A 17,685-nucleotide genomic window follows, 5' to 3' on the forward strand; every position below is an offset into this window, starting at 1 on the left:
CAATTAATCTAAAAGAAGGCATATTAAGGGGAATATGAAACAAATAATTGAGATAATTAGAAAACAAAGACAATATGGTAGACTTAAAATCAAACATTCCAACAATTACATTAAAGGTCAATAATCTAAATACCTTCAATGAAAAGACAGATTTTAAGCTTCAAATAAAAAAGAACTTTTTAAAACTCATTTTATTTTTTTAACATTTATTTTTGAGAGAGAGACAGAGACAGAGTATAAGCAGGGGAAAGGCAGAGAAAGAGGGAGACACGGAATCAGAAACAGTCTCCAGGCTCTGAGCTGTCAGCACAGAGCCCGACACAGGGCCCAAAACCACAAACCGTGAAATGATGACCCAAGCTTAAGTAGGACGCTCAACCGATTGAGCCACCCAGGTGCCCTAAAACACATTTTAAGTATAATAAACTATACTTCTAAGGCAAACACTTGGGCTTCACTTTATGAGAAATAATAATATTATGACACTTAGAAAGCATTTGTCTTATGCCAAATACAGTACATATTAAAGTTGGTAATAACCTTATTAGGTAAATACAGTTAAAATGATATGTATGTATGTATGTATGTATGTATGTATCTATCTATCTATCTATCTATCTATCTATCTATCTATCTATCTATTATTTTTCCCAGATGGAAAGACTGAGGAATAGAGAAAAATGCATTAGCCTGGACTGGAAGCTGAAAATTCACCAAATTCTTAGGCCTGTAAAATTAGCCTTCTACTGTCAACTGGTGGGGCTGAAAAAAATTTTAGGGACAGAGGTGATGCAGGGTGATGTAAAAGTTATTTGTAAAGGGAGTGTGGCACTGGTAGATAAAAGAAGATATTTTATCTGTTGCTGTAAGTTGGAATAATTGAAGATTAGGACAAAAGTTTGAATAGAAATTTTAGGAAACCTCCTATGTGGAGTTCTGAGTCATTGAACTTCACCCCAGGAAATTGTAGGCATCTGTAATATTTAGCAAGGGTTCTAGCAGCAAAGTGCTATTCATTTGAATGCACATTTGAATGGACACTGATGTAGCCATCTGAGACACCTGTTATTTTGTGTTAAACTGATACATTTTGAAAATATATTATGTGGATCACTGTGCTGTCTAAATCATTGCTACATGAAGAGGGTGCACAAACTAGTATCTGTCATCAAATTTTTTTTAAACAATAAACAACAATGAAAGCCCCAAATCTGAAATTTATTTTTACAGTGTTTTACAAAGCATTGGTCTTACAAAAGATTGAAAAACATAAATAAATAAAAAAAATTAAAGCAAAAAAACAAAGACCTGATTCTTCCCAAGACAGACTTTAAGAGGTCCCCGTCTGAAACCTTCCTTTGACTGTCAGATTTTTCCATTTCAGGTTTCATGAATTCTTTTGTGGTAGTGCAGGACCACCCTAGTAGGCATTTTTTTAATTAAAAAATTTTCTTTAGTATTTATTTCTAAGAGAGAAATAGAGACAGAGCATAGGAGGGGGAGGGGAGGAGAGAGAGGGAGACACAGAACCTGAAGAAGGTTCCAGGCTCTGAGCTGTCAGCACAGAGCTCAACGTGGGGTTTGAACTCACAAACCATGAGATCATGACCTGAGACACAGTCAGGTGCCCAACGGACTGAGCCACCCAGGCGCCCATAGGCATTTCTGTTGTCAAACAATGAAAAGATTTTCTACATAGACATTACAGTCAAATGTCTAAGTTCTTTTCCCATTGGTGGTTAAGAATAAGGGCTTTGGAATCAACTAGTACTAAATTTAAATCTCATGTTCACCACCTAGGAGACATGAGAATTTATACATGTCATTGGATTATAATGTGCCCTGGTTCGAGTACTATTCATCATAAGACTGTAAAGGTTATTTATTAAAGTGAAGACAAATATATATATATATACACACACACACACACACATATATATACACATATATATGTAAATATATATATAGTACCATTATATATATGATGGTACTGAAAACTCTTGAAAGTTAAAATAATTAAACTCTACATTGATGTACAAATGTAACCTATGTGGTTACGTTGTTTTGATAGATGTCTCCAGTGCCCTCTAGGAAATCTTTGTCATCTTCTCTTTTAGGAAATTCTTTACTCTCTCTGTTGATTTGATTTGATCTCTAGGTGATACTAAAAAACAAAACAAAACAAAACAAAAAAAACAGAAACAAAAAAAAAAACCTACTTCTTCAGGGTTTAATTTTTTCTAGAGGGTTCTCACCATAGAAAAAATGAAACTCAAAGCTGCAATCTTCTTTTAATTATATCAAGTTGCTTTCTCTTCCCCATGGCATATAGATATTACAGGTGGAAAGAAAGGCATAATAGATAAGACAGGTTCAAGTAAAGGTCCATATTACACTTATAAGGACTGTTTTTCACAACACCATGCTTCTAAAACTTGACCTCACCGTGTTGTCCTCAATTTTACTTATGAGCATCTTTTTGAGGATGGAGGACATTAAGTTAAGGCTTAAGGGACCAGTTGAGACTTTGATGAGCTACTTGTGTTAGTTTCCTATTGCTGAAATAGCAAATTGCCCCAAGCCTGGTGTCTTAAAACAACACAAATGTACTATCTCACAGTTCTGGAAGTCAGAGTCCAGAGGTCTATTATGGGCTAAAATCAACTTGTCAGCAAGCTGAATTCTTTCTGAAGGCTTTAGAAGAGAGTCCATTTCCAGCTTCAGGAGTCACCTGAAATGCTTGACTCATGACCCCTTCACCCATCTTCAAAGCTTACCATTCCAATGTCTGCTTCTGTTTCCATGTCCCCCCCTCTCTCTGACCTTCCCACCTTCCTCTTATAAGGATACTTGTGTCTTAAATTAGACCCACCAAGATAACAATCTTCTATCAAATAATCCTTAACCAAAACACATCTGCAAAATCCCTTTTGCCATGTAGGGTAACACATCCACAGTTTCTGAGGTATAGAATGTGTTTGTCTTTGGGGGCCTTTATTCTCTCTACTACACTATGGTTTTTTTAACAGCCATCAAGGGGTCCACGGACATAATTAGGGCTACAGTTAAGCTGCACATTGGGAAAAAAATGAGTTTGCCACGTCCCAGGAAAGAAGGATAGTGCTGCATGTATAAAAATTCTGAGCTCTGAAAGAGCAAAGGGCTGAGAACATCCCTGAAACCAAACAAAGTCTAGCATGATTAAAGCATGTATGAGAACTCAAATTCAAATTACTACTTATTTCAGACCTTGAATAAGTTTCTTAACTTCTCTGAGTGCAGCTCTTCCTTACACCTGGGATATTAATATTTCATAGAGTTTTGGGAATGATTAAAAATACATATAAAGTGAAAGACTAGGAGTAATCACTAAGTATCTGTGATTGGAAAGTCAGTGGAGAGTGGTCTCAGACGCATCCTCAGCCTAGGGTCTTTTTGTATTTGTTAGTGATTGTGTATAGGAACCCAAAACATTCAGCCAGCAAGAGAAAACCTGTGCTATTACTCCTAGCCCCATGTGCTTTATCTTTTCTTCCTGGTGTTCAACACCTTTGCCAATCAAGTAATTCAAATCTCATATTTATAAGCCCTTGGAGGTAATCAAGTACAGCCTGTGTGCATTGAATAGGTTTCACATTTTACGTACATACTTAACACTAGTTGCTATAACTAGGCATATATATTTACATTAAAAATGGATTCTTTTACATGAGCACATTTTATCTCCATTTATCAAGTACAAGTGGCAAATCAGAATAACAACTTCTATTAGTGACTCAAAGGTGTGAGATAAGGAATATTTATATGAGTATGTGTGACACAAAACTGTATTCACATATCTCTAAAATCCAACCTCATTTATTTTCCACTGAGATAGATAGATAGATAGATAGAGCTGCAGAGTTTTATGCAAGATTCCATTTACAAACTCTATGTTTTATTGTCAGGAAGCCTGACATGGAAATATCATTTTCAAGGAAATATCATTTTCAAATGATGAACAGGTTAGACAACAGTGAGTACTTTTTAATTTTTTTTTTTCATTTCCCATCACTTGAGTTGGCTAAGCACAACTACTTTTTGTTTTCACGTTTTGGGTTTTGTTTTCTGCCACTTGTTTCACTGGGGATCTGATTCCAGTTTTTATTTCTTCTTTTCTACCTGGTGGTACAATAAATAGTATCTCCAATGATTTACAACATGAGAATGATGAGTGATCTAGTGAATGCCCACCACATATTAGAGGCTTCAACTTGGTTTTAAGAATGAATATGTGGATGGGGCGCCTGGGTGGCGCAGTCAGTTGGGCGTCCGACTTCAGCCAGGTCACGATCTTGCGGTCCGTGAGTTCAAGCCCCGCGTCGGGCTCTGGGCTGATGGCTCAGAGCCTGGAGCCTGTTTCCGATTGATTCTGTGTCTCCCTCTCTCTCTGCCCCTCCCCCGTTCATGCTCTGTCTCTCTCTGTCCCAAAAATAAAATAAACGTTGAAAAAAAAAATTTAAAAAAAATTATGAATATGTGGATATGTTGAGGTAAGGAAGGAAAATGCCATTTTATTCCTTTTTTTTTTAAAGTTTTACTTATATATTTTGAGAGAGACAGCGTTGAGTGGGAAAAGGGCAGAGAGAGAGGGAGAGAGAGAGAGAGAGAGAGAGAGATTCCCAAGCAGCTTCTGCACTGCCAGCACAGAGCCCAACACGGGCTTGAACCCACAAAGCTGAGGGAATATGACCTGAGCTGAAACCAAGAGTCAGATGCTTAACCGACTGAGCCACCCAGGCACCTCCATTTTATTCCTTTTTTAGAAGTCATCTTCCCCATCACTTTTATTAGTTTCCAGAAAATGTTCCATATGGGAATTAGAAGTTTTTCACATCTTTGTGTTGCCAGTAGGCTGAAAAATAGAGAAATATAATTTGGAGCTATTACAGTACAATGGAAAAGAGTATTATTTCTGTTAACAAAACTTCTGGGGCTGTTTCACATGCTAGGTATATGACAATATAGTAAGAATTTCTCTGCCCCTTGATTTCAGATGTGGTCATGTAATTTGCTATTACCAATGACCTATGATCAAAAGCGAGGAGTCACGAGTACATAGTCTTAGGAGACAATGGGTACTTCATAAAATTATTTTTTCTCTGGTACAGTGACTAACAACATTCAAAATGTTATAGAAGGGGCACCTGGGGGGCTCAGGCAGTTGAGCGCCTGACTCTTGATTTCAGCTCAAGTCATGAAAGCCCCACGTCATCAGGCTTTGCTTTGGGAATGAAGCCTACTTAGGATTCTCTCTCTCTCCCTCTATCTTTTTTCTCCACTCACACTCTCACTCTCTCTCTCTCAAAAAAAAAAGAAAAGAAAAAAATGTTGTAGGTATCATTAAACTATGCTTCAAAGTGACTTTATGAGCAGAAACCACTTACATAAGATGGATGTGTAGCAATACTAGGAAACAATCCTTTGTTATTTCTATCAAGATTGAGAGTAATTTGTTACTGCAACAAAACCTAGCTCAGTGAAACTGATACACATCTAAGTCCTCTGTAATTTTCCAGCTATTATCTTTTAAATATTGTCAATTTTAACTTAATATAAAATATTAATGCTGTTAAATAATTATTTTAAGTTCTAGGAACTGAGTCCATGCCAGGCAGTATCTTGAGTGTGTTTTATATACATTGATTAATTTATCTATGAAAAATATGATAGGTAGGTATTATTAGCTCCATGATATAGATGAGAAAACTGGAGTTCAAGAGAGTTTATGCAACTTGCATATGTTTTATTAGTCAGTAGCAAAACCAAGTTTGAATCCAGATGTGGCTAATTCAAAATCTGTACTTTTAATCATCTTTGTGTTTTATACTCGTTCTGAACTTACATTTTAAGATCTGTAAAATTAAACAAAGTGATTTTCTCATAGAGATTCTGTGAAGACTAGCTAGAAAACCATGTTGGCAAAGAATTATGATATAGAATTAACAGAATAGATTATAATTTCTCCTTTTATGTTCTCATAAACCAATGATTAAGTTTGATGCCAAAAATAATGTGAAAAAGAATAAGCTATAACAAGTATTTTATTGGAGCATCAGTTTTTATAATGTTTATTTTATTTTTGAGAGAGAGAGACAGAGAGAGAGAGAGAGCGAGCATGAGCAGGGGAGAGACAGAGAGAGATGGGGAGAGAGGATCCCAAGCAGGCTCCACACCGAGAGCAGCCAGCCTGATGCGAGCCTCAAACTCACAAAAAGTGAGGTCATGACCTGAGCTGAAGTCGGATGCCCAACCAACTGAGCCACCCAGGTCCCCTGGAGAATCTTTTTTTTTTTAATTTTTTAAATTAATTTTTAAATTAATTTTAATTTAATTTTTGAAGGAGAGAGAGACAGAGTGTGAGTGGGGGAGGGGCAGAGAGAGAGGGAGACACAATCCGAAGCAGGCTAAGCTGTCAGCACAGAGCCTGACATGGGGCTCAAACTCACAAATCGCAGGATCATGACCTGAGCCGAAGTTGGACGCTCAACTCAGGTGCCCCCCTGGAGAATCATTTTTGACAAAACATCTTGGTTATTTCTCCAATTTTAATAGTATAAGCCCTTCTTTTGCATATGGGAGAAATCTGAATGACTACCATTGTTTTTCAAGTTCTACATGATGAGGCAAATTTTCATGTAATATTAACTAATATATCTTTTTCTCGTACTTATAAAAAATAATATAAACATCTATCTAACACATATCCACTCTCCCCATTTTGAAAGGGGAAGAAGACTAAACATTATACTCTTTACATTTAATAATTCATCCCAGGAAAACCTGGAAGGGGGAAGGAGAAGGAAACTGAACAATACCCAAAGGTCTGCTCTTCATTCTTTTATGGTTTAGCAATCTATAATTTCAAACAGTCCTCACTCAAACCCATCACAAAAATCCTAAGAACCAATTCAAAATTCTTACACTGAACTCTGTAACAAAATGACTTAGGAACTTTGGAAAAGAAAGATAAAAAATATTTGGAATGAACTCAGAAAAGTTATGTCTATCTAAACAGTTAAGGAAAATAAAATTTTACTTTTAAAAATAGGAGAGCCGGAATGGTTACACAAACTGATACATACATACCATGGAATGTTATTCAGCAGTAAAAATGAATGAACTTTTGATAACAGGCAAGAACTTGGATGGAACTGCAGGAATCATGCTAACGAAACAAAAGCCAGTCTCAAAAGGTTTCATACTATGTATTCCATTTGTATAATTTTAAAAGATGAAAACATTTTAGGAATGGAGAACTGATTAGTAATTGCCAGGGGTTAAGAGTGGGAAGGTAGGGGCGGGAAAAGATTATATAATTTATATGATTACGATTTAAACGTGCAGCACAAGGGATACTCATGATAGAGCTGTCCCATACCTTAACTATGATGGTGGATACACAGACTCATGTTATAAAATTGAATAGAACAAAATAGACACACAAATTTGAGTACAAATCAAGTACTAGGGAAATCTGAATAAAATGGGTAGATTACATCAATGTCAAATCCTTGGCTGTGATATTTCATTATATTTTGTGAGATATCACTAGCAGAAACTGCATAAAGGGTACATGAGATCTCTCTGCATTATTTTTGCAAATAACTTTAATTAAAAGAAAATATTTTAAAATAATTACCTAAAATTATCTTAATAAAAATTTCAATAAGAAAAGTAAGGCATCTGAATTTCTAATGAACGGTGATGTAAATGCATTTGAATGACATTTGCTATTCAGATAGCATATTCAACTTAATGTCCACCATCCCTTTAATTATTAGGTTGAAATAATGTTAAAGTATTATGTATGTTGCAGATTGAATTGTATTGTATTCTCCTCCAAAAACATGTTGAAGTCTTAACCCCTGGCATCTGTGACTGTGACCTTATTCGGAAATAGGGTCTTTGGCAGATGTAATAAAGTTAGGATGAGGTCATACTGAATTAGTGTGGGCCCTAATCTAGTGATTGGTGTCTTTATAAGAAGAGGGGATATTTCTACACAGTGACAAAGACACACACAGTAATATTATTATGTAACCATAGAGCAGATTGATGTGTCTGTTATCCAAGAATTGCCAAGGAGGGCGCCTGGGTGGCTCAGTCAGTAAAGCATCCGATTTCAGCAGGTCATGATCGTGAGCTCAAGTCCCACATCAGGCTCTGTGCTGCAGCTCAGAGCCTGGAAACTGCTTCAGAGTCTGTGTTTCCCTCTCTCTCTCTCTCTCTCTCTCTGCCCCTCCTCTGCTTGTGCCCTCTCTCTCTCTCTCTCTCTCTCAAAAATAAACAAATATTTTTTTAAAAATTAAAAGAAGAAAAAAGAATTGCCAAGGGATTGCAGCAACAACCAGAAGCTGGGATAGGCAAGGAAAGATCTCCCTGTATTCCAACCCAAACCTTCAGAAAGAGCATAGCCCTGCCAATAATTTGACTTTGTACTTCTAGCCTGCAGAACCGTGAGAGAATAAATTTTTGTTCCTTTAAACCACCATGTTTATGGTATTTTGTTATGGCAGCCCTAGGAAATTAATAACAATGGTATTTTCTTGAATGCAGTGTGCCCCAAATATTTTATGCCAGTGTAGGAAAGCAAATTAAACCACAATGAGTAATTACGTTTTTAATTTCTCAGTTATTTTCCATTTATAATATGAAAGTCTTGCTATTTCTCACATATGATCCAGGAAACTATTCTTAGCAATGACAAACACTAATAGGGACGGCATTTTTTCCCCTTTTAATCAGTGTGTCTTTTATTTTTTGTTATTCTTATATGTACGTGTCACTAGGCCCTACATGTATCAAAGGGTAATTTGCATCACCTATTACGTGCAGATCATATTTTCAGCCCAATTTGTAGACACAGATATTTGTTTAAAGTTTAAAAATGCTTTATTCACATTTTCTCTAAAAGCATCAAAATTGTGAACTATAAATTCAAGAAAATTATGCTTTGAAAATATTTTATGCTAGGTTCAGCCTAGGTAGCTGTTGAAACCATCTAATATCAAAGCATTTCCAAAAATGCTCCCTCTAAAATGTTAAAATTTAAAAATCAGCTTCGTGTATGAAAGGAAAATATTTTCAAAAACCCATCTACATGAAGGGAAAGCCTCACATAGATTAAATGTAAATGCATACTTAGTAAACAGGGTTATGAGAAACTCTCCTTGGGTATACATTTTACCACATTTCCCTTCTGCCATTTCTGACTATGCCACTACCATCCATACATCACCATGACAATTATGCATTACAGTATACACTAAATTGAAGTGTTCAAACTTTCAATTCACTATTGCACATATCAGTAATAACTTGAGAATAATTATGGCTTTTAACAAATGATCCTCAACTGTTTCACAATTATAATGACTATGAAGGCATTGAGAACTATGCTTTAAAGTGCTGGATAGATACTTTTGCTTTATACACCCAATACACGTTAGAATAGCAATGCGAGCAAAAATTTTATCCAGGATTAGTGTAACAGTCTGCCTTTTCGGATTTTAAACAAGGTTCCCGGAGCATCTCTGTCTGTCTCTCTGTCACACATGGAGTCATATCAACAAGGGCTCAAGTTTTGCCTCCATCATTTATTAACTAAGCATTTCTGGCAATTTACTTAATGTCTCTGTATCTCTACTCCCTCCTTTAAGAAACTGTATAATAACAGAATCTCACTTATAGTATTGTTGTTATAATCAAGTAAAGTAAAACACAGGTAAACCCTGTATTACAGTACCTGAAAAAAAAAAGTAAGCAGAGACAAACAATTAGTGTCCAATAAATGGTAATAAAAGGAAATTCGGAAAATTCCCTCTGGCTTCTACACACTCATGCTTCTTCACTCACAATTCACATGTAACCAACTACTTTCTACAAACACTTGTCCTCAAGATAATGTTTACATAAAAGCAAATTTTGAGCTCTAAAACTGAATTTATAAATTCATAGCAGAGATAATAGCTTTAGTAAACAGGATTTCCATCATAAGAGCTGGATTTCTTGGTGACAGAGAAAGCTGTTTTGTTTTCTTCAAAAGGCTAAGAGCAGTGGTACAAAGAGGAGACACAAAAATCTTTACGCTGGGGTAAGGGACTTAAAGAAAGGGAGAGAAGGCTAAAAGAGGGTTAAAACATGGTGGGTGAGTCAGCTGCTGCTCTCATCTTTCTCTATGGATGAGTCTGAAGGATGAAAGACCTCCATAGAAGTCTAGAAAATTATCAAAATAAAGACTATTGCTGTCTCAACCTCCAGGAGTGTAAGCCCCATAGAAAAAGGGTCCATGCCCTGAATGCTGCTGGAATAGTACAGTATTAATGAAAGAAGGAATGGTCTAGACCAGCGGTTGGCAAACTCTTTCTATAATGGGACAGATAGTAATTATTTTAGAATTAATGGGCCACATAATCTCTACCACAACTTTTTATAACTGTCCCCTTTTAGTGAGGAAACAATCATGGAAAATAGATAAAAGAAAAAAGAAAACTTTTTTACAGAAACTGAAATTCAAGTTGCATATAATTTCAATATATCACAAAATAGTATTCTTCATGGTTTTCAACCATTTAAAACTGTGGAAATGATTCTTAGTTCACAGACCATACAAAAACATGAGTCAGAGTGGCTGACGAGAGTAGACTGTGGTACCCTGATTAGACACTGACAGGATCTAACATTCTTCCACTAGGTTTCCAAGAAGAGCATAGAAGAGCATAAAAGTGTTCTCTTCCCTTAGAAAAAGTAGATGAGAGTGAACAAAAACTTTAGTTGGAAAAGTGAGGATACAGAATATGTGGACTGAAAAAACAGGCTAAGATGGGACTGAGAAGCTAAAAGGCACTGAAAATGATGACAGAACAGACCCGAATTTCTTTCTCACCCTTGCTCCTGAGGCCATGTTGTTGCCTAAGATTCTCTTGAAACAAGAACCTAAGGGAAAAGACTTGAGGGTTACCATCTGACAGGACAGGGTGAAATTAAGAAGCCATGAGGAAGTGTAATCAGTGCCAGGAAGCTTTAGAAAACCTGAGTCAGTGCCCAAATTTTCTTACTCTTTCTGCTCTAGTAAGGGCTTAATCCTTGAAAGTCAACTTACTACCCATTGTTTTCTCAAAGCATAATAATACTTATCCATAGCCAGAGATTTCATCTAACTGCATGATTTAACACTTTCCTATATGAATAACCCATCTAGGAGTCCCAATCCCACCAAATAAAAGTAGAGTGTTGGGCACATGGCTGTAGCATGAAAGAAATTCTCATTCATGTCTATGGTGTAACTATAAAGGAGTTTGAATTCTCCTACTAAGTCATAACAGGGAAGGAATATGCTCCTCTATAATAATCTTTATTTAATGAAGCACAGGAAACCTTAACTGGTCCATAAAACTTTCCAATGTCTTCTCATCAAGAAGTTTCAGTCAAGAAGATTTAGATTAAAAAGTCATCACAAAAACAATTTAAAAATTGTACCACTGCTCTTCCCTGGATCTCTAAGCTACCATTCTTCCTGACATTTCCATATTAACTTGGAATTCATTCCAGGTTTTTAAATTTTACTAATCTCCTACATTTAATTTAGCCACCTAATCTTATTAATTCTACATCTTTAATATCTCCCAATTTATTCCCATCTCCACAACAACATTTTAGGTTTTTATTTTTCTCTTCTTTTTGCAGTGGATTTTTAAGTGGTGTCTTTGACTTCAGTGTTATCAGTCCTATTCTTTTTTCCCCCAATTATATTCTATATACTCATATCAAGGATCTTTAAAATATAAATCTGATCATATCAGATGCCTAACAACTCCTCATAGCCTCAGAGACTATGGATAATGTATAAATTCCTTAGCAATAATATTCAAGACCTTTTTCTCTATTTACTTCTCTAGGCTCCTTTCCCACATTTCTTGGTCTAATCATGCTATTATTTAGCCATCTTGATTTATGTACTTTTCCAATAATGGTCACTGTGCCCTTAATTTTATAACTATTTTTTTCCAAATCATGTTCTGACCAAAAAACATATCCTGATATAGCATTAGCTATTTCTTCAAAAAATGTTTCCAACATCAAATAATGTGAAATATGGTACTATAATAAAATCTAGTTAAATGTTTTACAGTACTGGAAAATTACCCAGGATCTGAAATATACTTCATATTGTTATTCTCAGAACAAAATGAAATACTATTTAATATAGAGACTTTTTTTTAAATCATAGAACCCATGTATTCACAGTGTATGTACTGACTTAATTCTACTTCATCCATTTCACTTATCATTTTTTTTTATTTCAAATTCCCCTTTTTAATTTTTCTCAATATACTGTGATCAAATATTTCCATCTCCAATACTTATGTCATACAGTCTTGACTTGGTTATCTCTATGCAGAAAAACTTATGTGTAAGAGTATAGCACAATTGTCCTGGTTTAAGCTCAAGACAGTCTTTCTGAGTCACCATTATTTATTTATACTGCCACTTTTCATAGTGCATCAGTAATACAACTTGACCAGAATCAAAGTGGTTCAAAGTTCTGATTTCAATCTTTCTCATCCAATGGTTTCCTGACCATTAATTCTTCTATTGATTCCAGTGAGAAGAAGTAATCACATATACTTTGAGATAAAATAGTCACACAAGATCATGAAAATTAGAATTCATTCTTCTCCTTCTCCTTTTTTCCCCCCTTTTCTGAAGAAATCCAGGTGACAAAGAGAAACTCCTAGTTGGGGAGAAGTGGAATTGTTTGGTGTCACTCTGAATTATGTTGTAGAGGATTTAAGCAAGTCAGAGGGATAATTAACTGAATAGAAAAACTTAAAGAGTTTTTCCACTTCAATCATTGTATTAGTTTTCAGTAAGTATGGGCTCGGTTTAGAAATATTGAATGTTCATGGGAAAATTCCAGGCAATCTGTGCTAAATATTGAATACAAATAATTCACTTCGAGAGAACAGGTGGGTCATCAGATTACAATTATTTTCCCTTCGCCCATGTGGCTTACTTATTTTCGTTTGCAATCATCCATATTTTTACATGCCGTGGGCAAAGCTTTATTGAATTGACTAGAAGAATTTAAGGATTTTTCATTTAGTTTGCTGCATTGTTAATACTAGCTTGTCAATGACTTGAGATTACCTTTTTTCCTCTTTAAAAATGTTTAGCAAGGAAAATGAAATAAATGGTTGTTTTATTTAGGAATATCTCATGCTTTTTTAGCAGTTTTATTCTTCAAGATACATACTATGTTGCCAAGCTACAGCTCTAGACAAATGAGAAAATGATTTTCCTGACTTTTGTTCATTTAAATACTCAATCATGACATTGTGTTAATGTTATTTTCAAATAGAATGTCCTTGCTTTTCACATGAAAAATGAGGTAAAGGGAATGATGTGATTGTTCAAACCTTTGAATCGATGCATATTCATCAGAATGGATGATATGGAACTCAAACTGGCTGCATTTATTTAAATATTCTCATATGATTTCCATGAGTAATCATTAAAGTTAATGCAGAAATGTGCTGTTATGTCAAGACTTTTTTGCATATATGTCCATCTCAGAGTCTTTTATTACCTGTACCCTATAGCAATTGTTAAGTCAGAATGTAAGTCAAAGCCTTGAAAAATCCAAGACATTGTAACATGAAAATTAAAAAAAAAAATCTATGATCTTGAGTTTGCTTGATATATGTGTACAACACGTTCCAAAAAAGTTATTCACGGATGCATAATTACTTTCTGAATAGTTCATCATATACTAATATTGACATGGAAAACAATGATTATAAATTGCAGAGATAGCAAAAGAACAGAACTTTAAAATAAGAAAAGGAAATCTTAAACTCTATTGTGTAACAACAGTACCAATTCACAGTTGATGCAAAGAAGTTCAGTCCCATTTGATCTGTAAGGTTTGTATTTGAGCAGTTTAAAGTCTGTTAAATTGAAGAGAGCCTAATCATTAGGGGTCCACTAACAGGGAGGGGCGCTTGGGTGGCTCAGTCGGTTAAGCGTCTGACTCGGTTTCAGCTCAGGTCAAGATCTCATGGCTTCATGAGTTCAGGTTTCATGAGTTTGAGCCCCACACTGAGATCTGTGCTTACAGTGCAGAGCCGCTTGGGATTCTTTCTTTCCCTCTCTCTCTGCCCCTTCCTGACTCACACTCTCTCTGTCTCTCTCAAAAATAAATAAACTTAAAAAAATTATTAAAAAAACAAACAAAAAGAGTCTACTAACAGGGCATACTATATAGAAAATAATATCTGAATCACAAAATTAACTGAATTGGAGGCACAAAATATTTTTGCTTAATTATTTCTACAGTATTGTGTATATGTTTCCCATCTTGGAGCTACACTGACATATCAGAAGTGGAAGAAAACTGGTTATACTAAACTAGCTCTTCTGTGATTAGAAATCTTTACTGACAAATCTGTAACGAATTCTTTTTTTTTTTCAAAAAGAAAGTAGATTATTATTACAATTTTCTAAAATAGAAACTTTGTGTTATAGACACAACAAATGCCATTGATTCAGAAATTTGTGTGAATATCTGCACATTAAGTTATTATATTTGTGAATCAAGTCCTTCATTCTCATAGAATTATCTTGGTTAAGCCAAAGTAACAAGTATTAGAAGACCTAAAGCTTTATTCAGAGATTAAACTGAAAGTATCAAGAAAGCAACGAAAGCAATGAGAGTTTGGTTGGCTGGTTGGCTGGTTGGTTGGTTTTGTTATAAATGAAACTGAGTGTAGGACTTCAGAGAAAGTTAATTTGAAATTTTGGCCTGTATAATGACTTTTGGAAGTACACTGGGATATTTTAGATTTCTTACTTAGAGTCATTTTAGAAGGTATATCAGAAATCATTTAGACTTGCTACCTTAGCCAACTAATCATCCTTTTTTTTTTATATCATTTAATGATAAACATACGAACATTTGTTTGAGGCAAACATACCATATTTGTTTAAGACATTTCTAACAAATTAGATAAGGAAATAAGTTTTACTGGCTACCTTATAATAATAAGTAAATGAAAATATAAGATGAGTGTACTTAAAGTTTTTATTAAAAGTAATTTTAACTACACAGACAAAATGCAAATACAGAATCATTTTTTACTTCTATATTTCAGTTAAATTTTGATGTAATAAAATATAATATTTTTCTAATTTCAATGAGCAAAAGATATCACAGGCCTTAACAGAAGAATCTCTTATGAAAATAATAATATGCAATTATATGTTAAACTAAACTCTGGATATAATACATACAAACTGAATTATTTTTTAAAAATAATTAGTAAAAGGGTTATTTTAAAGGTTTTATGCATTATGCCATACTCCATGAAATGCATTAAGAGAGAAGGTGGTATTTTAAAATGGTCTTTAAATAATCTTTCTCATAAGAATGTTACCAGATGTACTAGAAGAGAAGAAATAGAGTATGAAAAACATGTGGTAATGTATAGGAATTTAAATTAGAAAGAACCAGTATTTTACATATATATATATATATATATATATATATATATATATATATATATATATAATATTACCTACATATGCATACAGTGGTCATTTTTATCTAAATATATATACATGATAATATGTAAAGTAACTATATTGGATATTAGAATAAAAGGCATATTACAGGTGTCTGTTATGATAGGAAATAAGTGAACACAAGAATGTCAATTTCTCATAAGAGACGTGCATACTGACACATTTCAGTTGCTATTTTTCCTTCTAGAATTTTTTTTCATTTATTTACTTTCAATTGAATAACAGAGTATTTCTTCTATGATGAAACATTTAAACTCTGTGGGGTTTGGATAGTCTATAGGATAAAAAACACAGCATTCAGCAAGTAACCCCACACCACTCTTTTAAACTGTAGTTTAGCAGCTCTACTGTCTCTCTGAAACTTACATGGTTTGAGATGAAGCTAACAATCAAAAAGAAAAATGCTTTTTGTTCAACTTTCTTTTCTTCTGTTCAGAACTTAGTTCTGAACAGAATGGATACCAATAAACAATAAATAAATAAATAGATAAATAAATAAATAAATAAATAAATAAATAAATAATACAACTGCTTTTGAAATTCCTTTTTTCACTGAAGCCTGCTACTGTCTATGCCACATCTGTTTCAAAGAGTCAGTTACAGCACTGGAGCAGCTCTGGTTTAATGGGCTGTTATACAGCTGTCTATAGTGGGCTTTTCTTGTTCATTTTATAAATACTGATAGAAGCTGTAGGGAAGAGACTGAAAACAGTGACTTAGAGTTGCAATTACAATGCCATGTACATGTTTTAACTATACATGTGTAAATATTTTTCGAAATATTTTATACGCATTTTTATTTGATTTTATCTACATATGCAACCACTATTCAACTTTTCTGTGGATTATTTTATCCTTAAAGATTATTCATAATATTAAATATAATATTAGAATGTATATATTAGATATAAAGGGTCAACTGATTCTAAAAATTAATTGGCTCTTACACTTACTGGCAATTATGGAATAGTACATAAAGAAGATCTTTATTCACATTATGTTTAAAAAGATCAGACATAAAAGAAGTCTACAGAGAAGACTACATTATTCCAATTATTTGATTTTGAATTTCTTTATTCAGGACTTTTCTCATTAAAGCTTTGCAAACTGCTAACAAAATTGCTATTAACACTGAATAATCTTAAGTTTTTCATTATCACTCAATTATTAAGATTAATTCTCAAATCAATACAATGTTATTCTTTTTCCTGGACTTTAAGAAATAAACTTTTTCATCATATTTTAGGTAGGCAATACAAAAATAATTTTAAAAATAGTTTTATTTGCCATGCCAATAATAAATAAATAATATCTGACTTTGTAGTCAGAAAAAAAAGTCATTTGAGTAATACACAAATAAGTATATGTTTGGGTCCAAGATGGCAACATACGAAAACCCTGAACTCACTTCACACTGACACATGAAATCTACAGCAAGATGTGAATTTCCACTCAAAACAAACTGACAACTAAATGAAGAGCTCCCTCCACAACAAGAGATAAAAGAACCACATCAAGATGGGTAGGAGAGGCAGAGATGTAGTCTCAGCAAAAACCCCCACATTTGGCAATACATAATGAGGAGAGATCTCACTGGTGCAGAGCTTCTCCCAAAGGAGTGAGGGCTTTGTAACCCACATTGAGCACCCCAACCCTTGAGACCTGCACAAGGAGATAAAGACACCAAAGATACCTGGCTCTGGAAACCAATGGGGCTTACATCCAGGCTTATACCCTGAGAGCTGTGAGAATCTGGGATACTCCTTCTGAATGGGCTCATGCACATATTCATTTATCCCAAGACACAAGGCAAAGGCCGCAGTTTGATATGTGACTGGAAAATATGGGACGGTGATTCATTTGCTATTCTTAAAGCATCTTACATCCAGGCTTATACCCTGAGAGCTGTGAGAATCTGGGATACTCCTTCTGAATGGGCTCATGCACATATTCATTTATCCCAAGACACAAGGCAAAGGCCGCAGTTTGATATGTGACTGGAAAATATGGGACGGTGATTCATTTGCTATTCTTAAAGCATCTTCTGAAGGCCAGAGACCA

Source organism: Prionailurus bengalensis, chromosome C1 (assembly GCF_016509475.1).
Source record: "Prionailurus bengalensis isolate Pbe53 chromosome C1, Fcat_Pben_1.1_paternal_pri, whole genome shotgun sequence".
In the NCBI taxonomy this organism is placed as follows: Eukaryota; Metazoa; Chordata; class Mammalia; order Carnivora; family Felidae; genus Prionailurus; species Prionailurus bengalensis.